General features: G+C 52.2%; 2 protein-coding genes across 6 annotated transcripts in view; one reads left to right on the plus strand and one right to left on the minus strand.

The window, feature by feature from the left end:
* Nucleotides 1-21,823, minus strand: part of LOC114803356 (transcription factor HIVEP2-like) — a 61,756-nt gene extending 39,933 nt beyond the window's left edge. For 2 of the 3 annotated variants that reach the window (XM_029002873.1, XM_029002870.1), the window contains exons 1-2: nt 21,584-21,823; nt 19,442-19,518 (exon numbers count right to left, since the gene is read on the minus strand). The gene's annotated coding sequence lies outside the window, so the exon portion shown is untranslated. Of the gene's footprint in view, nt 1-19,441; nt 19,519-19,725; nt 20,103-21,583 lie in introns of those variants that run through there. The other variant, XM_029002874.1, reaches the window with a different exon arrangement.
* LOC114803359 (androgen-induced gene 1 protein-like) overlaps nt 21,520-27,956 on the plus strand; it is a 40,127-nt gene continuing 33,690 nt past the window's right edge. Inside the window, exons 1-3 of one of the 3 annotated variants that reach the window (XM_029002877.1) lie at nt 21,520-21,716; nt 22,457-22,545; nt 22,803-23,005. The gene's annotated coding sequence lies outside the window, so the exon portion shown is untranslated. The remainder of the gene's footprint in view (nt 21,717-22,456; nt 22,546-22,802; nt 23,006-27,956) is intronic. The other 2 variants (XM_029002878.1, XM_029002879.1) reach the window with 2 other exon arrangements.

The following is a 27,956-nucleotide window of genomic DNA, read 5'->3' on the forward strand; positions in this document are numbered from 1 at the left end:
TCCCCTCGCCTCGTACAGGTGCTCTTTTGTGTTATGTCCCCGCCAGCGCAGTAAATTATTCATCCGTTTACCGCAGAACCAGCCCGCCGCCACACAAGCACTTCCGATCGACGTGAGATAATATCGGGGGAGGGGGGGGGGGGACATAATCGAAAATAATTTATTTTTCTCGGCCAAGCAATGTCATGGCGCATAAATACTTAACGCGCCCGCCATTGTGCGGCTGACCTGGACAGGGAGGGGCGGCTCTCCCTCGATGCGCAGATGTGCACAGGGGACGTTCGGCATTGTCTCTCCGCATGGACGACACCTTCGCACGAGACGCCAGATTCGCGCTAATTTTTGCGTGCAAAACGTGTGATGCGTGTGACTGGCTTTTTAGGAGACAAGTCACAAGAAGCAAAGAAAGTCTTCCCCTGTCAATCATCTGAAGCTCAGGAAGACATGCTTTATGATAAACAGACATATATTGACAGATATTGGCCCAAGTGAACTTTACCAAAATGCAGAGTTAGATGTATTGCAAATAATTTAATTAATAATAATGATCTAAGTTTTGTCTTATTTTAAGGAGTAATTGGGACATGGGGCAGTGGTGGCACCAATATGCCACTATAATCACGTATTGCAGTATCGGTGGTACGATGCCACCGTCTGCCGCTGCTTCTGTTTGTTTTTCTCCGAGACACGGAATTAAGCACCCAGACTACTGGCAGACCCCAGTGATCAGACCAGCAAATAAATCCTGGTTCCTGACAACTGCTTAACAAGGACATGAAACAAACCAGAGGGTCACCACAGCCACCACCACCGTTACAACTACAGCTATAGGGATCTTCAAATGGACCAGTAACATCATTATGGACACATAATCTAGACCATGACACTGACTACATCCTGGACTTCTCCAACCCTACAACTGTAGGACTTATTATTATATCATCCCCAACCCTGCACTGACACCGTTTGCAGGCTCACTCTACCCTGGAAGGGGGTCCCTCTCTCTATCACTCCTTCCTAACGTTTCTTCCTTTCTTTTTTTTCTCTCTCCTAGAGTTTGTGTGGAGTTTTTCCTTGTGTGCAGAAGAGTCAAGTGTGGGGGTGTCAACTGTAGGGCCTGTCAAAGCCCATTGAGACGTACTGTATGTGATTATGGGCTATATAAGAAATAAATGTCGTTGTTGTTGAGAATGCGTCTAAATATTATTTGATAAGGAAAGATCTGTAATTGACATGTTAAATGTGCCTTTTCCGTAAAAACGTGACTCTCTCACGAGACGAAGTGCTCCAGCAGGTTCTCCCCGGGGACGAAGACGCGCCCCCTGCGCGGACCTGTCACCCCGCCGCTCCGAACGGTCGGGCCTTGCGGGATGGCGGTGCGCGTATTGCTGCTCCTCCACCCAGGCTCGTAAACATTTTTGGTCCGTTAGGTCATGGACTGCAAGCGATATTAACACCGGGACGGCAAGCGTTTGGCGCCAAACGCGTGTTATTGGCTCTTGCGGTAAAAATACGTTGAGAGTGCCGCTCGACTCGTCACTGGTTATCGTCGCATTGCGTTGCCACTACGGAGAGAGGAACTAAGCCAAGCGATTGGCTACGCCATGGGATCGCCACGGACGGAGGTTATCTGGGCCACGAGAGCGGGTTCAACCCGAGTCGTAAGATGGCCTCCGGGCCTCGGGTTTCCGCCTTTGTCCCGAAGGCCCCGCCGCTTTTAAGGCTACTTCCTCTGGTGTTGGGTTCGCCCCTTTGTTCCTCCGCCGCACACTTTTACGATAAGGCTGCGACGGTGTGGCTTACCGCCACAGGGGATGGCGCACAAAACAAACCTCGACTTAATTGGGGACTTTAATCGCGACAATTACAACTTCGCTGCATCAATATTTAATCTGAAGTACCGCTGCAAGTGTTCCGTTTCCACTGATGTTCGGGAACGGCACGGGCAGAATGAAGTAAACCTCTCGACATCGCTATCAAGGAGGTGTTGGATTAACGCTGAACAATCGACTGTCTGGCGGCGACGGAGCGCTTTTGAAGCCGTTTGCGGAGCGGTTGCGGAAGAGGAGCTGGTGGCACGCGCCTCCGGGACGTGAAATCGGACTGAAATCCGCACCACGGCGGCCCCTGGAGCGGAGGCCGTTGCGTGGCGTCTCGTTGGCCTTCAGGGGATCATCCCCCCAGCGGAGAGGGACAGCATGGTGGAGGTGACGACGCTTCTATGATCAATCGCATCAGCTAGTTCCAGAGCAAGTCTGTGTTAATGGCCTAATAAGAGTCCGACCCCGTACCCACTAGGCACAACCTCCAGTTTATGGCTTATGAAACAAAACCCAAATGACCCAAACGCTGAACTCAAAGAAGTCCTGTAGAGCGGCCCAAGTTCCACTAGGTTCCACCATTTGGTTCTAACGGCCACCCCTGCACAGGAGGAAGCTCTGTCATATCAACGCACTGGCGAGTTATATATCGGAACGTTGACATCCGAGTATGTGTATGTGGGTTAATGGTCACACCAGCTCCAGCCATCTTCACTCTGCATATTTGGTACAGGATGTTAGCGTACCTGCGCTCGAGCTTTAATCCGCCCTTTTTAACCCCGCCTTGCATTACACGCACTAAGAGCACTAGTAATTCTTTCACTAAATTCCAAAAAAAAACGCATCAAATAAATAAACATTGCGGAGACCTGGAAAACACTTGCATAATGAACTGGAACCATGACGATAAAACCACGTTTTGAATTTGAAATCACGTTTGCTTCTTTTCTCCGTTTCTGATGCGAGTTATTGACTGTAAGTGGTCGCCACATACGTCCTTACAAAAGAGTTGTTCTTCCGACTTAGAAGACTGGGTATTGTTCCGCTCTAAATCGCATCATGTATGGAACCGATGGGACATGTGGTTCAGATTCGGTGCGTTTACATTGCGTTGGTGTGCAGAAGTCCCGCCTCATCTGGAAACACGACGTGTATACAATTCCGCAATTCTGCCGCGGTTTTCCGCATCACGGAAAGTCGTAGGGCCCTGCATTTGGTCTAAGAGGCGAGGCATCCTCGGCATCCATTTTGGCGTCTCTCTCGCCACGGTTAAAAAAGAACCAAGGATTGATAATCAAACGAACATCCCGTTAAACAAATTAACACTCGATAAAACAAATTTACAACGCGGGAAACCCTGTTACCGTAACAAATTTACACGCAGCGGGTCGTACAGAAAGGATAGGTACTATAGACCCGAAGTTCGTGTTCGATGGCCACTCATTTAACGGTTAAGCTCGACCCGACCCGACCCGACCCTGAATAAATTATAGAAACGATGAAAGAAATCGGGTCAAGATTTACAGTTCTAAACCTGCCAGAGCATCGAGATTTAAACCTCTGAGGTTCCGTATCCTCGTCGTCTACCTGTCGGAATGCACTGTTCGTTCAGTTTATACCATGCGCGGCACCTTCTAGGTCCGGGAGGATGTTATTCCATCTCTACGGTGTCTTTTAATGTATGTGACAACAGAGATGACAATAAAGCACAAATTCCCCGTGGCGCGGTGCGGTCTGGTTTCGGTAAAAAAAGGCGAGCGATGCGATATCTGATGAATGGGACTCCTGTAGATTCAGGCTCAATCGAGGTTTGTCGGCTTGTCTCCGGCCTCCCTCACCTTCGGCATGTCGGACCCGCGGTGCCTCGCGCCCAGGGTTCGGACCCTCGGTGCCTCGCGCCCAGGGTTCGGACCCGCGGTGCCTCGCGCCCAGGGTTCGGACCCGCGGTGCCTCGCGCCCAGGGTTCGGACCCGCGGTGCCTCGCGCCCAGGGTTCGGGACCGGGCCGAGGCTGAGGAGTCCAGGCGGCACGAGAGCAGCTTGAATCCGACAACGGGCTCTCGTACGGCGCAAGCGGAGTGGCACGGCGAGGGCCCGGGCGGCCGTTACGTAACCCGCGTGTTTCCAGCGCCACTCCCACAGCTGTTCCCGATTCCGGCAGGAAAAAAAGCCCCCCCCCCCGTCCCAGCCTTGTCATTCCACGGGGTCTCAGGTTGCACCTGTTGTCCCGGGCGACGAGGTAAAGTAGCGGCAGCGGAGTGCCAACGCTCCCCCGCGGCCGCGGTGTCGTTTTACCCCCCTCGCCCAGACAAGCGCGGCCATTTTTAGCCCTGGCCCTGACTCAGATCAGCTGGCCGACGCTGGGAACGAACACCGGGGGCTTCCCAAACAGAAGACCCTCCTCAACGCTGCCCAACTGGAAAACACGTGGCTGCGCAGGTGACTCCAGGCCCGGCCGGTCACGGCGGGTCGTAGAGAAAAGAGAACGAAAAAAAAAGTGAAAAACAGAGTCATTTTCGCCCCCCCCCCCCCCCCCCCCCCCCCCCCCAAAATATATATATATATATTTCTCGCTTCCAAACAATTACGCCGAATGGAACATTATGACCCAAAAACGAAGTAAATTGGCCCGACAAAGCGCGAGTCCGGATCAGAGGCGGCTGAATACGGCAGTAATGGGGCAGCAGAACGCCGTAATCTCGGTTGGTTTTTTTCCCCTTCTAACGGCAGACAGTTCGCATCTATTTGTAGCCTCCGCTGGAGACCATGTGGCGGAAAGCGGATTTTCTTGGACGTTTCGCCACGATTGTTTTGCCATAAATTGAACGCGCTCGTGCTAAAAATACCCCGGGCTGCCCCGTGGACGTTCCACCGCGCCTGGCATCCCCGTTGCCCCCTTGGATGGTTCCTGGTGCTCTGTCCCGGCCTGAGGAGGGTCTGGATAGAATTAAAATATATAGAGGGGTGACAACCATATTGGCTTAAATCATGCAGTTAAAGTTTAAAGTCAAGTGATTGTCACACGTGATACACAGCAGCACAGCACACGGTGCACACAGTGAAATTTGTCCTCTGTATTTAACCATCACCCTGAGTGAGCAGTGGGCACCATGACAGGCGCCCGGGGAGCAGTGTGTGGGGACGGTGCTTTGCTCAGTGGCACCTCAGTGGCACCTTGGCTGGTCGAGATTCGAACCAGCAACGTTCTGATTACACAATTTTTTTCAACCAAATGTTTACACACAGTCTAAACACACCCTTCAGTCACGCCCTCGCACCAACGGTTAGTTTTAGAGTCGTCAAGCCACCTAGTCTGGAAGCAAAATGAGAACCTGGAGGAAACCCATGCGAACAGGGGGAGAACATGCCAAGGTGCGAACTCACAACCTCGGAGGCGTGGGTGCCGCGTCGCTAACCGGCGTGCCATCATGCTGCCCCCCTGGCTTATATCATAACAGAGGCGAGAACAATATTAAAGACCAGTCACATGACCTGTGCCATAGTAATTCATTCGGTGAACGGGGACACTGCTGAATGCGAATTGTTCGCCAGGCGGAATAAACGAGACGCCGTCGGCGTGCCCGTGGCTACAGTGACATCTTGCGAGTAACGCGACCTCCGCGCTGGCCCGCTCGCCACCGGGTAACCCGAGCCCGGCCTAGAGCTCCGCGCCGCCTTGCGGCGGGCGTGGTGTGCCGCCCCTTGACAACGCACCAAAATACACCCGGCGCAACACCGACGGCTGAGTTTCTACGGCGAGAAATCGGATCAGGTACGTGTCCAGGCGGGTCCCGGGTCCCAGTGATGTCACGCACAACTTCTTACATCCTCAGCCCAGGTTTTACGAGCCTGCTCGGGATATTAAACGTCCTTTGTAATTCATAATTACTCATTTAATATGCTGTAATTACATAGGATCCTTCGGCTCGTGGGAATAATTCATCATCGCTTTACATTTACGAGCCACTGAAGGTCAAGCGGGGATTTGAGATACGGCAAGCGGGGCGGCCGCCTCCGCGGCCCGACAAGGCGGGACAGATTTTTAAACTGCCGGTGACCTTTTCTCCAGCCAGACGGACAGAGGTTTCTTACCTTCAGCAAGGGACGCTCAGTGGAACTCTGCATTAAATATGCATCCAATTATATAACGCTTATATAATTCCTCCAGCGCCGAGGACGGCAAGCGAAGCAGTGTGGGGACGGCTAATTTTAGGCTGTTTCCTAAAGCTGTTGGATCCAGGAGGAAGAGTCGGATTCTGGACAGCATCTCTCACCATTCGTTCACACACACACCTACAGGCAACTTTCAGCCGCCAATCCACCGAGAGTGCATGCGTTTAGATGGTGGGAGGAAACCGGGGAACCAGGAGGAAGACCATGGCAACCAGGGGGGAGCATGCAAACTCCATTCATACTCCTGGGACACGGATTCTAAACCCCAAGGCCACAGGACAACCCACCGTATCATATTCTACATTCTGCACAATATGCTTACTTAGGACAAGCAGTGTTGCCAGATGCAGCTGGCAATTTCCATCGGAGAAAAAATATGACATTTGCACTTCTCTATAATACATTAATTGTCACAGCCACAGTGACAATCCTTTCCTGATGAGGTAAAGCTCCAGCACCCATTTCAGCTGTCGTCACCCTCCACGCCATTCATAGTAACTCTGTTCATACTACGTTTCTACTTCTTTGCAATCAGCTGAAATAAAAACAAAATAGCTGAACTCCGCTTTTAGTAGAATCCAAATAAGGACCAAAAAAAAAAAGACAGGAAAACGACCAATCTGGCAACAACACGATTCCGAACGCTTACTCAGTTGAAGCCTAAACTGATTCAGCAACTCATAAATGAATCAAATCACCACGTCCATCACCGTCGGCAGTTCATGTAAAACAAAACCAATATAATAAAAAATATATATATATATAAATAAATGCACGCAGTCAACAGAAATGGCATCAACCTCAAGCATCAGCCTCCTCAGCTATTCCAGTAGTAGTAATAATAATAATAATAATAATACAATATATATATATATTGTATTATGTATGTATATGTATGTATGTATGTATGTACATGAACAGCAAATTTAAATTTAACAATATTCTGTGTTATTAATTCCAGGGGAGAATTTCAGCACGCAGGGTCGGTCCCAACAATTCCCTCTCCTGCAGGGGATAAAACGACACAAAAGGCAGCGTGCACGCACACCCACACCTACTCCGCAGCGCTCTCCTCGGCCCCGTGACCTAATACGTTATCAGCGGCGACACCTCCTGCTCCCAGCGGGCAGCTGTTGGACGTAGAGGGCACCGGACCACCGGGCGAGGCCAAACCCACCTCACCGTCAGCTAAACAACTTCATTATATACTGCATGCTAAAATGAATCAGCAAAAAAAATTGTATTTTTTTTTAACACAATGGAATTTGAATTCCTAATAAATTCTGTGCGTTTCCAAGTCCTGTTTATCACTGCAGTGGGCTGAAGTGATATGACCTTGGTGTGTGTGTGTGTGTGTGTGTGGGGCGGCTGGATGCTCAGTCATTCCTTTTGCATGAGACCCATGCTGAAAGCCACCACCTGACCTAACCTCAACACACACACACACACACACACATACACACACAGTGCAGAATCTTGCGCTTCCCTGTGCATGTTTTACATGCTTCTGTGACCGTGTTGTGTGTGTGTGTGTGTGTGTGTGCATGTTACACACACCATAAAAACCTGGCCGCGTGCCTTCAGACTGTCTCCGCATAAGAATGTATGTTACTTGGGGGGGAAGAAAAGCCTCGGCAAAAAAAACAAAAAAAAAGGTCTCGTACACAATTACAGTCTTGAACAACAGAATTTTTGCTGCTTCAATATTTATGCATTCCACAAACGAACCAGAGCAGCTTTTTAGGATTCTGCTGCGGACAAAAAAAGATTTGAAAAGGACCATGCGCGCCGAAGCCAAGCGAAGGGCACTCCATTTTTGTCAAAAACTTGAGCTAAATATTCACAGGGATATTTTTCGGTGGAGGGGATGTTATTTTTATGATGCTATTATATGTTCATCTTGTTTTACTTACTTAATGTTGTCATTTATTTTACTCCTCCCTCACGATCCATTACCACTTAATCCTAATCAGGGTATTCCAAGACATTGTGTTCTTGCGGAATCGTCCACCATTAAAGCCTTTTAATTGGGATTTAATGCCAAGAGACACAATTCAAATGAAAATTTAGTGGTTGTAGCCCAGTGGGTAAGACCAAGTCCCAGGTTCAAACCCCACTTATTACCATCATGTCCCTGAGACAGACACTCCTGGGGGGGGACTGTCCCTGTAACTACTGATTGTAAGGCGCTCTGGATAAGGGCGTCTGGTAAATGTAAAATGTTCATTTTTATAAGGGAAAGCGAAAGTGTCTTGCAAAAAGGGACGTTGTCAAGTCAGAGGCCAAAAGGACAGGCGCTCGAAAACTCGAACCAGATCAAAGTGAATGCAGAGTCTCTACAAATGACCTCAAAAATGACAGACGTTCTGTACGCCCCGGTCCAGACGTTCCCATCTCCGGACCAGCCCGCAGGACAAGCAGCTGGCCGCCCACCGGTCACCACTGACCGCCCACGGGCCCCCATAATCCGGGGGGACGCCTCACGGCCCAGCCGTGATACCCCTACTAACTGGCCGCAGCCGAAAACGAGACGGGACATTATTTCCTCTGGTTTAATCGCGTTATTATCATGCAGTATTTCTGTTTCCTGTGTCTCCCATTCAGTTACATACATACATACATACATACATACACTTCCTCCATCCTGATTTGCGGCATAATTTCAGAATAATTTTCAGAGAAAAAGGCGAAGCGATGCACTTTACAATTAAACAGAATGTGTGTCGAAAAACACGGGGAAACGCGGCCACTGGAATGGATGCAAAGTAATGTGCCGTCTATAAGGTAACAACAATATAATAATAGGATAACCTCGTTTTAATTATGAAATGGGTGTGAATAAAAGAAAATGTTGCTTTTGTCTTTTCTACCAGGTACTTGTACTATATTGACTGAAAAAAAAAAAAAAGACTAAAATACCATTTTCAGTGACTAAAATATTCATGGGCAATTCTGACTAAGATATGACTGAAATGCTCAGACTTGACTAGATTAAACTGAGTCTGGAAGTGACTAGGACTAAATAAAGACTGAAATGACAGATCGACTCAAAAACGAGACGAAATCTGAAATTAATACAGGCCATCAAAAACAACTGTGTGTTTGTGTGTGTGTGTGCGTGTGTGTGTGTGTGTGCGTGCACTGTATGATGTCATATTTGCACATATTTCCATTGCCAGTGGGGTAATGATGGTGTGTTAACCATGCTGTATTGTTGGGTATGTATGTCCTTCCCGCTACATGCCATGTGTTGCCCTGGCATGCCATTATAGACGCCGCCCTCGGCGTCATGGCAACCGGGCGCCTGCAGCAGCGGGGCGCATCGGAAGCTCTCCATGCCACTCCGGCAGGTACTGCAGCAGGACTAAATTTGGAGGTGCGATGGGGGCAGGAGACATCGGGTTTGCGGGCACTGCCAAGCTCGCAGATGGGCAGAGGAAGCCGGCAGAAAGGAGATGAAGAGGAGAAACCTCTCGGCGCTCCGCTGCCGGTGCGGCATGCCAACATCCACATCGGCCCTTCAGGATCAACTCTTTACTTTCACTTAAAGCGTTCCGGCATCGCCAGGCCATCTGTTTCTGGCTACGAGGTGAGACCAGTGGGTGGATCAAAAAAAGGAGGGGCCAGAGTTAGCATGCATACTGTCACATACATTTAGGTACTTGTGCAAACTGCACTTCATAATCTGAAACTGCAGTTTCACCATAAAACAGCTTATATAACAATGAATCCAAATCAACCTTTCTATCTATCTTTCTATCTATCTATCTGTCTGTCTGTCTGTCTGTCTATCTATCTATCTATCTATCTAGCTATGCAGTTTCTGGAGACCACTAGTAAAATGTATCATGTTCACCATAAAACAGCTCCATCTTATATAACAATCAATCACAATCAACCTTTCTATCTATCTATCTATCTATCTATCTATCTATGCAGTTTGACTGCATCTCAGAATTTACACATGCACTCGTCTCAGGCCCAGACTGTGAACTCCATTGGGCTGCTGGGAGAACCAGAGACCCGAGACTGCAGAATTCACACTTCCTCAGCCTGAATAAGATGTGCCACTTTGCACTGTATTGCATCTGGCTGTCTCGCTATGTGTGTGTGTGTGTGTGTGTTTCATGCCACCTCTCAGCCTCACATCGCACCACATGTGTAGAGAGAAAGAGGATGTAGGGCTGACATCACACTGAGCAGGTGGCTCCCCTTCACAGGAGGAAGTTGGGGGCTGGAAGCAGAAAGCGGCCCATTTTTCTCCCTCAAACACTCTTCAAACACCAATTCGGCTCCGTTTTAATGCATGGACACATTATATGCTGCCTCATTCACATTTCAGAAGTCTACAGTATAGTAAACCGATAAAAACCGCTAGCGGCTGGTTATCTGCACGTTGGAGAGGAGGCACTGACGACCCACTCAGCTCCCATTACTTAAAAATGGGCGAGGCCTGAATGCACAGCTACTTCCTGTCAATCACACCCTGCTTCCTCATTCTTCCACATCCAATTCCCCTTCTACACGGGGCACGTCACAAAACGTGGCCACTCCCGCGACCAACACCAGGCGCTCTGATCGGTGAACGAGTGAACGTGACATCCGTCAACGTAGACCCCGCCGCCGTGTGCGCTTCGGTGACGAGCCTGACGGCCGCTTCCTCTGCCGTCTGTCGGTAAAGCACGCTGTCACCAGAAGTGCCCTTGACAGGTTCGGTTGATCGCGCCGCAGGAGGGAACAAAGTGCCACTGTTCCCGCCGCCGCATGACAAGCGCGCAAAAGACGAGGAAGGCTGCTTAAACAAATCTATTACGATGCTCGCTCTCTCTCTCTCTCTCTCTCTCCCTCTCTCTCCCGCTTTAGAAGGATCCCTACTTTTGTTTTGACACCTTTCTTTTTTTTTTTTTAAAAAGAACAAGGACTCGTCTCTTCTGCTAATAACGTCTCCCTGTTTTTTTCGTCCTTTCCCCGCACTATACAAGCACTCGGTAGAAGGGTAGGGATCAATATGGGGGAGCAGACAGCTCGCTGCTTTGAAGTGGGATTCCTCAGAACCTCGGAACCTCTGGCACGGCGTCTGGCGGCCCGGAGGCAGAGGAAATGTTTCCTCGTGCTGTCGCAGGCGAAGACGAAGTCATTTACATTTACAGCGTTTCCCAGACGTCCTTATCCAGAGCGACTTACAGTCAGTATTTACAGGGACAGTCCCCCTCCCGGAGACGCTCAGGGTTAAGTGTGTCGCTCAGGGACACGATGGTGGTAAGTGGGGTTTGAACCCGGGTCTTCTGAAAGTGAAAGTGAAGTGATTGTCACTTGTGATACAGAGCAGCGCAGCACACGGTGCACACAGTGAAATGTGTCCTCTGCATTTAACCCATCACCCTGAGTGAGCAGTGGGCGGCCATGACAGGCGCCCAGGGAGGAGCGTGTGGGGCACCTTGGCGGATCGGGTTTCGAACCGGCAACCTTCTGAGTACGGGGCCTTAACCGCTAGGCCACCGCTGCCACCACTGGCTCATAGGCGAGTGTGTTACACACTAGGCTACTCGCACGCCCGTCACAAATGATGCCCTGAAGACGGGAGCGATGAGGCTCTGGATTTCCTGGATTTTTTTTTTGCGTTTCTAGAAAAATAATACAGTAGGTGGGAAATAAAGCAGACGCATTAACTTTAGAACGGCGGCGTGCGTGGTGCAGGTGGAACAGCCCCTCTCTCTCTCTCTCTCTTTCTTTTCTTTTCCCCGCCAAAGCCGACACGAGGCTAATCCGGGTCTGATGGAAAGCCCCAATCCCCCGCCACTCTCATCCACAACAAGTCAATATCTGGACCGGGGATGAAAAGCCCGGCGAAGAGCACTCCTCGCTCTGAGAGAGTCGGGCGAATAATGCCGCGAGGAGTCCGGTCAGCAGTTTGCTGCCTTTTCAACTCCCGGCCATCCGAAATAAAAACCAGGCGTCTTGTCACAAGAAAAAAAGCAACCCTGTCGCGAACGTCACTCGTAATACACGAAAAGTCTTTCTGCGCGACGAGGCCATCAAGGCTTGCGTGGTTAGGGGTGGAGCCTAATTCAAATACAGTATTCCGCACAAACGGTGGATTTTTACAAATATTTTGTTCAACTGTGAGATTATGTGTGTTTCTTATGCATAAACATCTGATTATACATAATTATTACTATGACATTTGCACATACAGAATCTTCTGTATTTAAAATTCACTTCACAAAACGTAAAAGCCTCGGGCGCTTTTGAACCGCCGATCGCAGATGGCCGGGGATAAAGTCGAGGTTTGAGACGGGTAGGGCGGGGAACGAAGCCGCGGACAGGCCCCGTCGCTGCGATTTGGCTGGATTACGGCACATTATTGGCCGGATGTTTGTTTTTCTCGCGCACGTTTCGGCCCTTGGCCTGTATTTGCGCCCCGGCGGTCGAACATGCGGAGCAATCCCGCGTCCGTCTCGTTGCTGCACGCTACTGTTAGAGGGTCAAGGTCAACAGAAGCCCTGCCGCCTCCCCGGCCCCGCCCTCATCCGGAGCTCTCCTGTATCTTTATCCCACGCAGCAATCCGAGCCCGGATGACGGCAGCGGAGGAGCAGCGAGGGGCCGCTAATGGCAGAGTGGCCAGATTAATGGCCGGGGTGCGCGTGCCAAGGACCCGACGTCACTCTCCTCGACGGGCACGGGGCAGTCCAGACCACCACTGGGCTGGCATGCCACGCATTGTGCCACCGAGCACGAAGGCAGACGGCGTAAGCGCTCCGCTGCTAAACGCACAGGAACGCGGCTCTTACGTTGTTACACCACCGATCCCGACCAAAAAGGGCTAATAATAAAACATAATCCTGTATGAAGGCAGACAATTAACAGCGAAAAGAATTCGTCCGAACATAGTAGCTCTGTTTGATATTTCATGGTTCGAACGTAGTTTAAGACTTTACAATTTAGGTTGGGCTGATGGGCTCGGACCCAGAGCCAACCCTTCACACGGAAACTACATACACCATTCACAGCCCACATGTCCTCATCGGTAAGTCACGTTGGACATCGGCCTCTGCCAAGTGATAATTCGTGCATCTAGGCTCGCAGAATGCCAATAAAAAGTAATAACTGCTGTCGTTTCATGGTTATAAACTAATTTGGTCCGAATCGTTTGGCGCTATTATCGCTACGCAATTCCACTCGGGACCGTAGACAGTGCAGCAGGACTCGAGACTTACGCTGCGACTTAACAGGCTTCGCCACAGACTCGGCAAAAAGGAATCAAGCAAGTCGGCGTGATGTGGGCGACTCCTGCTGCACGTTAACCTGCCGGTTACGGTCTATCGGGACACGCCCATGGTAACACATTAATCTGGTCACCCTGCCCATTCAGATGTGAACACACACGACGGCACTTGACATGAGCAAGAAATACAGTTACTACCACAACACAACACAGGAGGATTTGTGTTAAATGTTTTAATTTTCTGTTGTGTCTTCACAATTCCTTCCAAGAGACCATGTTACGTCCCACGTGTTCTGAATTGCTGGCTGTGTTTTTGTGTCCTGTCTCTTTAAGGTTGACCAGCGCCACCTACCATCTGCTATTGGTCACCTCCGCCTATATAAAAAGACTTTGGATGGTGTTCGGGAGGTCCCCAGGGTCCACGGAGATCTGCAAGGGGCTCCGTCGGGGATCTCATTCGTGTGTCTTGTTGCTTTGTGTGCTAGACCCTTTGTTGTTAGCCTGAGTTAGCCTGTTAGCTTTATGTGCCATTTTTGTTAACTTTTGTGCGTGTTTGAGTTAGTCCCTTCCTTTACTGTACTGATGTACAGTAGCGGGGCAGCGGTGGCCTAGCAGTTAAGGAAGCGGCCCCGTAATCAGAAGGTTGCCGGTTCGAATCCCGACCCGCCAAGGTGCCACTGAGCAAAGCACCGTCCCCACACACTGCTCCCCGGGCGCCTGTCATGGCTGCCCACTGCTCACTCAGGGTGATGGGTTAAATGCAGAGGACAAATTTCACTGTGTGCACCGTGTACTGTGCTGCTGTGCATCACATGTGACAATCACTTCACTTTACTTGACTTGAGGTTGGTTAGCTGTGCTGAGGCCGCTGTTTTATTGTACCTGTTAGCTCACTGTGAATAAAAGCACTGTTTGCATGCTTTGTTTGGTTGGGTGTGTGTAACAGTGGACGTCCTCGTCTCCACACCCTCGTCGCGTTTCTGAGGCCCCTACACTAGGCAGACCAGGATAAGTACCGCAATGTTGTCAACATTTAGTCAAACTCTCGAAGATCAGTTGATGTGATTGGCTGTAAACTCTGGAGACATGTGATGGAGATATGTGATTGGCTACAAAAAAAAAAGTTTCAAAAATCCACAAACATATACGGTGGGTTGTGAATAAACGTAAGTGCACAGACTTTTTTTAAGTCACGTTTATTTGCAAGTCATACATTTATTTCTTGAATTTTGTTACATCTGTTGATGCGTCAAGAAATCTATTCGTAAATGGTGTGATATTTATTTGTGACCTCCATATTTTTCTGCCATTCGTGGCGGCAGGTGAGCTGAAGCTGACCGTTTTTCTGCCGATTGGACCAATCAAAGATTTTACATTTACAGCATTTACCAGACGCCCTTATCCAGAGCGACTTACAATCAGTAGTTACAGGGACAGTCCCCCCCTGGAGACACTCAGGGTTAAGTGTCCTGCTCAGGGACACGATGGTAGTAAGCGGGATTTGAACCTGGGTCTTCTGGTTCACAGGCGAGTGTGTTACCCGCCAGGCTACTACCAGCCTACATTCCAGACTTCACTACATTCCACACAGACCTTCAGCACCAGTCGGCTGTGCGTTCAGATGTTGTCCAAAAAACGTCACTTGGTATCAATTTCTCCCAAAATCCCAACAAGTGTTAAACGGCGGCTAGAAAGCGCAGTAAAGCGCGTGTGAGACGCGTCCAGACGGCGTTCATTTTGAACGGTCCGTGTGGACGAGTCCCCGAGTGATGCCGCACTCAGATCAGACCAGAGAGAAATCGCTTAGCGACGCTATTATGATGTAAAAATTATGTTCTGCACTGTCGGTTACGAGATTCGTTTCCACACCCCTAACCGGGGGGGACGGGGGGACGGGGGTGGTTTGTTGACCATCAGAGGTTGGCACCTCTGGTAGCTGGCGGCACGTGAGTCGAGATCACCTGATCACCTCGTTAAACCCCGTTTCTCCCTCCTGCCGTCCCCCGTCCCCCCCGTCCCCCAACTCTCGGTCCCCAGACTTCGAGTGACACGCTCCTGCCATTTGCTCCTTTGAGCGCGGGGGCGGACTGAAGGAGCGCTTTAGTCACCGCCTGGCGCAGCTGCGGGCTCCGAGGCGACCAACTGGCGAGCTTCAGCGAGCTTCGCCACCTGTTCTGTTGTAGCCACGGGGGAAGTGGGTGCGGAGTGAAGGCAGAGGGACGGGGAGCGAGAGGGACTCTGCCCAAATCGCCCCTCTTCCTGCCCGCCCCATCGAAGGGCGGTGACATCACTCGCGCTCGCCGCTGCAGGGAGCTGGCGAGATGGTTCGGAGGCGAACCGACACCATCTTCAGCGCGTGAGGGAGGATGACGCTCGGCGCGATGCCACGCCGCGGCTGCCAGATGTCGTCTCCCTCTCAGAACACCGCCCGTCCAGAAAGCAGCTCTCCCGAGGACATCAGGCCAAAGCAATGTCCCCTTTACACAGCAGTGCCATGACTGGAAGGTTGCAGGTTCGAATCCTGAACCGTCAAGGTGCCAATTAGGTACCGTCCCATTACATTTACGGCATTTACCAGATGTCCCTTATCCAGAGCTAATTACAGTCAGTATTTACAGGGACAGTCCCCCCCTGGAGACACTCAGGGACACGATGGTAGTAAGTTGGGTTTGAACCTGGGTCTTCTGGTTCATAGGCGAGTGTGTTACCCACTAGGCCACTACCACCCTTACAATCAGTAGTTACAGGGACAGTCCCCCCTGAAGACACTTAGGGTTAAGTGTCCTGCTCAGGGACACGATGGTAGTAAGTGGGGTTTGAACCCGGGTCTTCTGGTTCATAGGCGAGTGTGTTACCCACTAGGCCACTACCACCCTTACAATCAGTAGTTACAGGGACAGTCCCCCTTGGAGACACTCAGGGTTAAGTGTCTTGCTCAGGGACACAATGGTAGTAAGTGGGGTTTGAACCTGGGTTCACAGGCGAGTGTGTTACCCACTAGGCTACTACCACCTTCCCCACACGCCGCTCACCAAGGGTGATGGTTAAATACAGAGGACACATTTCACTGTGTCACCGTGTGCTGTGCTGCAGTGTTTCACAAAGACAATCACGTCACTTTCTTTCACGTCTAGTGTGTCATTGTCACTTCACCTCTGCCGCAGCACCCTTTGGCAGGCACGCACCCTCGCACAGGAAGCGCACGCCACCGCGTTCGGTTTGCCGCGCAGTCATTTGCATCGGCGGCAGGGAGGAAGTGAAAGCGGCCTCGTCCCCGCTGCCTCTCCGCGCTGCTTTCCATGCGCTTTGACTACGGACACAGGCCCACCGGGGGGCGGGGCCCTGGGACCGCAGGAAGCGCGCGGCATCGCGCCGGTCCACGCCATTCAAATTCAAACGCGCTGTTATCTCGGCAGATGCAAAGAGATGGAGGCGGGGCGGGGTCGCAGGTGACTGTCACCGGGCCCCTGACGTGCTCCGTGTCCTTATTCCATTCCTGAGGAGCGCCAAGTGAGTGTGTGCGTACGTGCATCTGTGGCGGTGGCAGCGGTGGCCTAGCGGTTAAGGAAGCGGCCCCGTAATCAGGAGGTTGCCGGTTCGAATCCCCATCCGCCATGGTGCCACTGAGCAAAGCACCGTCCCCACACACTGCTCCCCAAGGTTAAATACAGAGGACACATTTCACCGTGTCACCGTGTTCTGTGCTGCTGTGTATCACAAGTGACAATCACTTCACAATAACATATGAACGGTGGGAGTAGCCCAGCAGGTAAGAAACTCACCTACGAACCAGAAGACCCAGGTTCGAACCCCCACATACTACTATTGTGTCCCTGAGCAGGACACTTAACCCTGAGTGTCTCCAGGGGGGGGGCTGTCCCTGTCACTACTGACTGTAAGGCGCTCTGGATAAATGGCGTAAGTGTTTGTTTCAGTTACACATATTTCGCGACTGCTCGGTCGATTCCGTCCTTCTTTCAGGCGTGCGGCGAGGGACGGAGACAAACTGTGCGTGCGTGTGTTTACACGCACGAAAACGAACGATGACAAAATCGCACCTTCTGATGCGACGAGGCGGCGAGCTCATTAGCCTGCATGCGCTCTGCTGCACATTCGCCCTTAAAATAGAAAGCCGGTGGAGACGCGCAGACGCCTTGCAGAAGCGTCCAGGTCAGGGACGGAGCCTTTTGCGGCGCTCTGCGCCTTTGTTAAGTGCCCATGCGTGCACACACACACACACACACACACACACACACACGCTCCGTTTTTTTTTTCCTTTTGCCCATTTTTAGAATCCCCCCCTTTTTTTTCCGTCCCCACGGGGACGAGCATTTGGCCGCAGCTCTCTCGTCTCCGTCTCTCCTCCTCCCTCCGTCCCCGTTCGTGCTGTTCGTCTCTCGGTCTGATTCCATCAAGGACGAAGCGCGAGTCTGAGGGTTCCCATAGTAACCAAATGTGCGTTTCTACTTTAGGGGTTTTTTCGCGCATTGTCTGAGCCAGAAGGGGCTTCGCACAAAAGCGAGAGCGGCAACCAGCAGCACGTCTCCCCCAGTCCCCCTCTGCCCGCTAAAGCCCCCACTTCAGCACCACCCGCCGCCAGGACACTTCTGCCAAGTGACAAGAGGCGGGACCCCTGCCGTGGGCATTCGTAGGCTCCAGCGACGTATTTATCTGTAACCAGTCGGTTCCGCTACGCCTCGCCAGGACAATATGACGACTCGCGAGGTCCGCGTGGACAACATGTCCCGGGGGCCCTGGGGTCTGTGGCGGCAAAGCCCCTCAGCGGGACTTCCTGCGGCAGCACTTCCCACCGGGCCAGAGATCGAAAGGCATCGCTCAACCGTCTACAGCACCGTCAACAAAGGCCGACTGTTCCCTGGAAAGGCCCTGTGTGTGTGTGTGTGTGTGTGTGTGTGTGTGTGTGTCTGTGTGTGTGTGTGTCTGTGTGTCTGTGTGTGTGTGTGTGAGGGCTGGGTAGAGCCCACCTCCCGACTTAACGGGCCCCACGCGAGGGGCCAACAAACAATCGATCAACGTAAAGCCATTTAACGTTGCGGAGGGGGCGGGGCCGGAGGAGGCGGGGCCGGCCCGTGGCGCGGTAGCGGTGCCAGTGTTGGCATCAACATGGATGCAAAGTAGCACATTACCCTAATCTAATTACCCCTCAACGCGCTCCCGACCGGCGTCTTGCATTACGGTTAATAGTTAATATTCCCGCCGAGGGGGATGATTACGTGACGATCCGCGGCAGCGCAGCCGTCTGACCGGAAGTCGGAGAGCACGGGAGGAGCAGGCGAGGACGTCCTCGCCACGCGCAAAACGGTAAGCGGGCCGGTGGCTACAGTTGCGTCTTAAAGTAAAAGTGAAGTGATTGTCACTTGTGATACACAGCAGCACAGCACACGGTGCACACAGTGAAATTTGTCCTCTGCATTTAACCCATCACCCTGACTGAGCAGTGGGCGGCCATGACAGGCGCCCGGGGAGCAGTGTGTGGGGACGGTGCTTTGCTCAGTGGCACCTCAGGGGCACCTTGGCGGATCGGGATTCGAACCGGCAACCTTCTGATTACGGGGCCGCTTCCTTAACCGCTAGGTCACCACTGCCCCAGTGAGTAAGGCCGGTGGATGCGCATCTCCTGTAGCCTCTCTGGGATGTGCACGGTGACCTTTGACCCAGCTACGAGTGTGTCCTGAGCCGACCACGCGTTTTTACTCTCGTCACTGCTCAGGAGAGACGAATAGAGACGGAGACGGTGACCCGGACGGAGACGGTGACCCGGACGGAGACGGTGACCCGGACGGAGACGGTCCTGATAACCGACTGGGAAAAGGAGTCCCCGTCCCTCGACCTGTGACATTCCCATCAGCCCCAGCGTCAGGCGCGGCTCGACGCTCCGCCGATTTCCGTCGTCCAGTAAAAAGGCCTGAACGAATAACGTGACACACGACAGGAAGTGGTGCCTCTGGATGGCACCGGCGCCACAGACCGGCTGTCTCGATGGCGTTGCCATGGCGTTCGGCGCTCTTATTAAGGATAATTATTCGGAAATTACCTCCTGATGAATTATTCAGCCCGATTTGCCAGACGCAGGAAGGACGAACCGGCGGCTCGTGGCACACGGCCGGCACCGAGGCTCACGCACACAACAGCGGACCGAAACCAAACCGGCGGTGACGTCGCCCGACGGCGAGGTGTCACCGGCGCCGAGCGGGCCACCTACCTCGGGGGCTCGTCCGGGCTGCGGTCCTCCTGGCGTTCCCGGCGATCTAATCCAGACGCACGCCCACCTCACACGCCCTGCGGTTGGGAGACAACAGAGAGTTAGAGGGACGCGTCCAACTCGAGAAACAGGACGCACGAGACGAACGGAGCTGCGGAAGTGGCGGGGGACCCCGAATTTCGCGCCCGGGGTCACACAGGGACGTCCCCCCCCACGCCGCGTCCTTCAGGTGGCCGTCCTCTGGGGCGACATCCTGCATCCTTCCCCGCACCAAACCCGCCCACCTGACACGTCCTCCTCCGCACCGCGCCCGGCCGCGAGCGAGAAACCTCGTCCGATTCGCCGCCGACGGCACCAGCTGGAACGCGCTCGGTGCAGGGAGCCGTGCCCGTCTACGCTCTGCGGCCGTCCCTGCCTCCCTCCCTCCCTCTTCCTCTCTCACCGCCGAACCCCGCTCACACGGAGGAAGGAGCGGGCGAGCGAGCGACGGGGAGAGAGAGAGAAAAAAAATGATCATATTTCCCCTGCATGAGCAGCAGCCGCGCTCTGATTGGCTGGCTCGGCGGCGGAGGAGGCCTGAGTGGCTGCCGGCGGAGTGCGGACATGAAAGTAGGTCTCAGCTGGTCGCGCTGCTGCAGGAACCGGAAAAAAAAGCGAGCGAGCGAGCGGTGGGGCGGAGTGAGAGACTACCGCTTTCTGAGAGCAGGAAGGAGGGGAGGCTGTGAGTGTTTCCTGTTGTGCAGCTGAGAGGGGCGAAGACGTCACACACACACACACACACACACACACACACACTCGTGCAGTGGAATTTGGGGGGCGTGTCTGGCCACCTCAGCACGCGTCCTCCCATCAAGCGCCCCGAACCCCCTCGGCCTCCTCGTTCGACCTTCAATTCTGGACAAACTGAGAATAAAAAAAAAAAAAAACAGGCGTCGCAGGTGCCAAGAGGCGTGTCCGAGGCATCCGTAGCAACCAGGGGTCGGAGTTCACCTCGGATGTGGCCTGCGAGAGGACGGCGATTGTCTGGGCGCGACGCGCCACCGGCCCGGGGCGTGAATTATTCAGTGGCCCTCCCGAGGCCCCCGGCACAAACAGCCGATCGAGTTACCTGCCGGGGCGGGGCCCCGGGGACGAGGATCCCCCCCCGGGCAGGGGTTAACGAAAGGGGCGGTGCCATCAGAATCCCGGAGTCCGCGTACGACTCTGGGCTCTGACGTTCGAGGTTCAAACTCTTGTGCATTTCGAAGTTTGGCGTTCTGCTGACCACAACCCACGAACCTGTGACACCCGAGACCCCGGGAAGGTCCCCAACGTCAGGCAGAGGCCTGCAGGCCCCGCGGCAGCTGTCCTCGGAGTCTCGGGGGGGGGCGAGACCAAATTTACATTTTACATTTACGCCATTTATGCCTTATCCAGAGCGACTTACAACCAGTAGTTACAGGGACTGTCCCCCCTGGAGACACTCAGGGTTAAGTGTCCTGCTCAGGGACACGATGGTAGTGAGTGGGATTTGGACGTCCTCCTCGCTCCAGCTGGTGTCGATCTGGCCGCCCTCGCCCGCCCCGGGGCCAGCGGTGGCCTAGCAGTTAAGGAAGCGGCCCCGTAATTGGAAGGTTGCCGGTTCGAACCCCGATCCGCCCAGGTGCCACTGACGTGCCACCGAGCAAAGCACCGTCCCCACACACTGCTCCCCGGGCGCCTGTCATGGTGCCCACTGCTCACCAAGGGTGACGGTTAAATGCAGAGGACACGTTTCACCGTGTGCTGTGCCGCTGTGTATCACCATGACAATCACTTCACGTTGAACCTGGCTCTTTACCCACCAGGCTGCTACCACCCACTCTGCACCTTCCACACGTTTATCTTCTCAGCTTGCATCAGGGACCACGGGGCATGCTGGGAGATGAGGAGACATTACGACGACCGTCGCCATCATGCAGAATAAGAATAATAATAACCGCGCTGCGTGCGGAGCGACGGCCGTCCGAGAGCCCCCTCGCAGGGGCCCCTCCTGACGGGGAACGCGTCATGGAACATTCCCGGAACGAGCCAGCGCCCCGCCCACCGCCCCTCCGCACGCCGCGGCCGCGCGTCCCGCGTCGCGGTGCCCGGCGAGGCGGGTGTTTCCCCGCGTTAACTCACCGTGTCGCGCCCGGCGACATCCCCCGGCGGCGGCGCGCTCCCGTCCGTCCTGCTCACGCGCGACAAATAACGGCGACGGTGACGACGATGACGACAACGACGAGTAATAAATAACGCCGATAATAACGAGCAGGTCCCGCTTCTTCTTCTTCTTCTCCCGCTTCTTCCCCCGGAGACGCGGGTGCGAGTGAAGGAGCGGAGGCGCGCAGAGGACGGCAGGTTATTCCTGGTGCCGCTTCCCAGAATAGAAAAGCAGGGAGAGAGGGAGGGAGGGAGAGAGGGAGAGAGAGAGAGAGAGAGAGAGCGGCCCGTGACGTCATCGGATCCCCCAGCGCGTCCCAGAGCGAGGCTGAACCCGCGAAGCGCGGCGGCGCCCGGGCCGGGCCTCCTCCAGGGCGCTCCGCGGGGAGGGGAACTCCCACCAGCGTGACGGACGGGTCACCGCGCGTCGTGACGTCACGGTCCGGACGTTGCATCGTCTCCTTTACGATTCGAATACGTCACGTTTTGCGCATTGTATTTTTTTTTCCACTATAAAATAAAACATATTATTATCATCAAGATATAATACTTTTTTCATGTTGTATGACAATTCGATTAAACAAGCAGCAAAGCAAAATGTAGCTCTGGTTTTAGATGTTTCTTGTATGAAAAACTCGGCCTCGCTCCGTTCTTGCCTCATTGACAGCTCCAAATGAGCCAAATCAGCCTTTTATTGCCTCTCTGTTGTAATATTTACTGCTTCGTCCGATTATTAAACTCTCACATGATCGAACATTTTCACCTGATTGTTACGCCTGATCGGCCGATTGTGGTTGTAATTAAAATATTACCATTTGTATTTGTTTGTTTGTTTGTCTGTTTGTGTATTAGATATAAGCAGCACAAGGCCTGTGCTGCATCCACCCAGGGCCACCGTGGTGTTAAGTGGGGTTTGAACCGTCTGAGCACACCGTGCACAGGTGAGCAGTCTTGCTGCACATCACGACGCTCTTGTACGTCGTGACCTTGTATTTATCTGTAAATAAGATGCTAATCTATATGCCAGCGGACCGAGTTCCTTCGGTGTTCTATACACGGTCGATATGGCTCATTTACAATCGTTTTCTGCTCTCCCAGAAAATGAAATTATAAAGAACTTTTGAAGTGAAGAATAACGACAAACTGAATGTGCCCTCGTTTGCATCCAAGGCAGGTAGTAATGGCGTGATCTTTGCAGAGTATTTGCACCTACTGGTTCTGGCTGATGGACCATGAGTGGCAGCTGGACGAGGGCGGGGCCGCTGCGTGTCCATGACACATTTTGGAGAACCTCTTCACCCACCGTGCGCCCGTTTGAGCGGTGGGTGGAAACCCGAGCACCCGGAGGAAACCTGTGCCAACACGGGGAGAGCATGGAGACTCCGCCCACAGTAAAAAAATGTTCGTTTAGCAGGAGGAGCGGTGCTGCCGAGGTTGTGAAAGACGACTTTGTTGGGCGGACCGAACAGGAGAATAATTGTGAGGCGCCACAAGTTGTAACGTCCATGTGACCAGCCTTATGGGGCAGCGGTGGCCTAGCGGTTAAGGAAGCGGCCCCGTAATCAGAAGGTTGCCGGTTCGAATCCCGTTCCGCCAAGGTGCCACTGAGCAAAGCACCGTGCCCACACACTGCTCCCCGGGCGCCTGTCATGGCCGCCCACTGCTCACCAAGGGTGATGGGTTAAATGAGGACAAGTTTCACTGTGTGCACCGTGTGCTGTGCTGCTGTGCATCACATGTGACCATCACTTCACTTTTATCCAGAAACCGGCGGGTGAGCGGGACGAGGCGCGCGTATCGGTTTAAGTGGATTACGTGGCTTCGGCCTCCTGTAAGGAGCTCACGATTGCATCAGCGTGACCCGGGAGTCCCCAAGGATCGTCGGCGGAGACGTCCTCGCCGCCTCTTCACCATAATCTCATAATTGCTGAGAAAACACCGGCTCTCCGCTCTTGACCCCCGGCGGCGTGCCTCGGCAGACCCTCTCCGCACCTGAGGGCATTCCCACCGCGACCTCGATTAGTCACCGGCGCAGTGGGGCGTCGCCGGGAAAAAAAAAAAGGGATTTCGAAAGAGGGTGACTGATCGCCACGAGGGCCTCGCCCCGGACACGAGGGCAGGTGACATCACCGTTAACCACACTCTCAGTCGACGCCGGGGTGACATATTCCCACGGGCCGCCGGGACGGGGCACTGCCGCCGTGCCACGCCTCGCTCTCTCCTCGTTCTAATCCACGTTGATCCTCTGCCGTTGTGCCGGTTTTCAGACGACGGCGAGTAACGCGCTCTTTCCCCCTCCCCCTCAATCACCGCCTGCCAGAACGTTACATAAGAGTATGTTGCATTTTGACAAAGGTCAGTTTGCTTAAGTGAGCATGGGCGCGGCACTAACGTGGCGTGACGGTGAATCCTCCCTGCCGAGGAACTCCTTTCATCAGCCGCCAGTGAGCCGTAAAGTGCCACAGGCCCGAGGAACGTACGCCCGGAGCCTCTCAGCACAGGCCCTCCACCGGCAGACAATGGGCGACCTGTTCACCTCACGGCGCCCGACCGGCGGTCGTAAACGTGCCGCCCGGGGCCGCGTTATCTCTCGACAAAAACGTGCACATTTATATCCTCCGTGGGTGCAGTTTTTTATTTTATTTAAAAGCCATAAGACCGTTCGCACACGAATATCGATGTAAGTGACAGGCATGTGGGTCGCGGACAGGGGACCTGAACGAAGGAGTTAAATAAAGACACCTGGCGGTGGCCGACGGTACTGCACTTCGACTGCAACGTACAGTACAGGCCAAAAGTTTGGACACCTTCTCATTCAACGTGTTTTCTTTATTTTCGTGACCATTTACGTTGGTAGATTCTCACTGAAGGCATCAAAACTATGAATGAACACATGTGGAGTTATGTACTTAACAAAAAAAGGTAAAATAAGTGAAAACATGTTTTATATTCTAGTTTCTTTGCTCTGATTCCTGCTTTACACACTCTTGGCATTCTCTCGATGAGCTTCAAGAGGTCGTCACCTGAAATGCTTCTCCAACAGTCTTGAAGGAGTTCCCAGAGGTGTTTAGCACTTGTTGGTCCAGCTCACCCCAAACCATCTGGATTGGGTTCAGGTCCGGTGACTGTGGAGGTCAGGTCTCCACTTTTTGTTAAGTACAGAACTCCACACGTGTTCATTCATAGTTTTGATGCCTTCAGTGAGAATCTACCAGCGTAAATGGTCATGAAGATAAAGAAAACACGTTGAATGAGAAGATGTGTTCAGACTTTTGGCATCTACTGTATAACAGGGGTGAGAAATTTTTGTTATGGCATGTCATGCATTAAATCCCACAGTTTGATCTGAGTATTCATGCACTCAAATGTTTGGCAGCATTTTGAAAGTCATATACAGCTGTGCAAAAAATGGGAGAGACCCCCGAAATAGTTTTTTTATTCCCCAACCAATGGCATGTGTCTGAGTAAAACGTGGCAGGCTCTTTACATTCTCCAATAAGAGAATCAAGTTTCAATCAAAACTCCACTTTTATTATCTGAAAAACAATGAACTAAAGCAGCTAAACAATGAACAAGTGTATGCTTACATGGTTTATACAAGCGAAGGCACCCATCAATCATACCCATCCTCTCTGAAGCGTGGCCAGATATTACTCCAGATGTCTCCCGTTCGTTTGTAAGGTTTTTTCTTTTTTGCCGTCTCGGCACACAGAGGCCCTTGTTTTCAGAGTTTTCCACTGTGGAACATTTTCTCCCAATAAAAGCCCGGTCCCTGCCAGCCCCTCTCATGCCCACGGGACTCGCTCCTGTTTGAAGTGGGAGGCTGACGGAGAGAGCGGTAGAACCCCGCACCCTGGCAGAGGGGACGCTTTGCACCCCGAGCCTTGGCACGGGCCGTCCCTGCTGTCTCCCCTTTCCTAGGACCAGGCGGGTCAACGTGCTCTCCCAATCACCGGCCTATCTTTCCTCCACACTGTCAAACGCCCGGCGCTTTCAGTCTCACCTCCAGCATGCTGGACCCGGGCAAATCAGAAAATTACTACAAGAGGCCGTGGTGGCCAAGCGGTTAGTCAGTAGGTTGCCGGTTCGATTCTCGATCCGCCAAGGTGCCACCGAGTAAAAGCACCGTCCCCACACGCTGCTCCCCGGGCGCCTGTCATGGTGCCCACTGAAGTGAAGTGATTGTGATTGTCACACGTGATACACAGCAGCACAGCACACAGTGCACACAGTGAAATTTGTCCTCTGCATTTAACCCATCACCCTGAGTGAGCAGTGGGCAGCCATGACAGACGCCCGGGGAGCAGTGTGTGGGGACGGTGCTTTGCTCAGTGGCACCTCAGTGGTAACTTGGCAGATCAGCAACCTTCGGATTACGGGGCCACTTCCTTAACCACTAGGCCACCACTGCTCACCAAGTGTGATGGTTAAATACAGAGGACACAGTCACTTCACTTTCACTTTCAGATCTCTTGGTGTTTTTAAACTGGACTTGTTCAGAGGTGGGTTGGAGCAATCTATGCAATACAAGACTATCACCCTTGGTGAGCAGTGTTGTAAAACCTTTCTATGCAGTTACCAAGTTGATAAACCACATTAATAGACTGTAATAACAGAATCATTCAGAGCTTCACCGCGTTATTAAACCGTAATAACAGAATAATCTACAGGAGCTTTACTGCATTATTAAACTGTTGTAACAGAATCATTTACAGGAGCTTCACAGCGTTATTAAACCGTAATAACAGAATAATTTACAGGAGCTTTACTGCGATAATAAACTGTTGTAACAGAATCATTTACAGGAGCTTCATCGCATTAATAAACTGTAGTAACAGAATAATTTATAGGAGCTTTACTGCGTTTTGACAAACTGTAATAACAGAATCATTCAGAGGAGCTTTACCGCATTAATATACTGCAATAACAGAATCATTCACTGTAACTGTAATTAAAGAATCATTCAAAGGAGCTTTTATTTCCATGCAGTTACAAAGTTAATAAACCACATTAATAAACTGCAATGATTGAATCATTCAGAGGACTTTTTACCACATTAATAAACCGTAAGAACAGAGCAGTTTTGGGGGGTTGGACGTATGACTGTTAATAATAATGTGACCTGTGCATTATCATGGGCGTTATTAACATCCAGAACTGATAAATACTGAAGTGCTGAAAAATCAATAGAAAAGAGTAAATAAGGTATAAAAAAAACTTAATTTAGCGCCTGAAAAGTAGGGAATGGGGGGAACTATAAAGAAATGAAATGTTTATTTTTTTGTCGTTTTGATTTTACATTTTATTATTTTTATTCCAAAGGATCATTTTTAAAAAAGCATTTAAAAGGTGCCCGACTGCTCCACCATGTGTTAGGTGGAACTCCCATTTATCTGCTGAGCAACTGTGACTCCTGCAGCCCCTGTCCTCCTCCACCTTGATATCCCCCTGTCCAAATGTCACTGTGGCCATTATTCCCCTGTTCAGCCCTGTCGCTTTCATGTCCTCGAACTCAGCTGCCACGACGGGGGACGCTGCGCTGGCCTGTCACTGTCTCTCAACAGAACCGTCAGCGGCGCGGCTGCAGACCCCCCCACTTAGCACAGGGCAGGTGGGCCGCCGAGGTTTGCTGGGGTCTGGGGACCTTGTACTGCTAACTGCGCGACACAGTCCTCGGACCGCAGGACTCGGCAGCCCGGTGAGAGCGGTGACGGACGTGGCCACCAGCTTCAACTACAGAGTGGATGAGAAAAGGAATTCAATCATTTGCACGTGGCAGAAGCCTCATCAACACAGGGACTCCGGCGTCGTTCCAAACCAGCAATTTGCCAGTTCTGTTCGGACGGACTCAGCTGAGGTCAAAGGTGACGGAGGGGCGAGAGGGTACAGACGCGTCTCCTTGCCCCCCTCATTAGTCTGAGTGTCCAGACGCCGATGCTTGCAAACAGAGATGAATGCCAGTGCGAGGGCCTTAATGAGCCTCAACAGCCCTTTATCCGCCCAGCCGGGACGTGGCAACCAAGGGAGCGTCTCTGTCCTTACCCTTGTGCGCCCTGCCAGACAAGGCCGTGCTGTTCGGGAAAGCAGGGAAGAAAACTTCCCGACATTTATTTTGCTGATTTATATTTTGCCATGCACCGAGAAAAGCATTTAGCGAACCGGGTCTGTGTTTTTCCGTGCTTGCTGTAGTCACAAATGCCTTCGTCTAGCACTTCACAATCTCCAAGCATGTTCTTTTTCTGACAAGTTGGGCCTTATCAGGGATCTTAGTTTTTGAAAACTCAAAATCTGTAGAAATCGAACGAGAATTGCTGGTGTCTTCCTCCTGTAAGTCGCTTTGGATAAAAGTAAA

The sequence above is a fragment of the Denticeps clupeoides genome, chromosome 14 (genome assembly GCF_900700375.1).
Source record: "Denticeps clupeoides chromosome 14, fDenClu1.1, whole genome shotgun sequence".
NCBI lineage: Eukaryota > Metazoa > Chordata > Actinopteri > Clupeiformes > Denticipitidae > Denticeps > Denticeps clupeoides.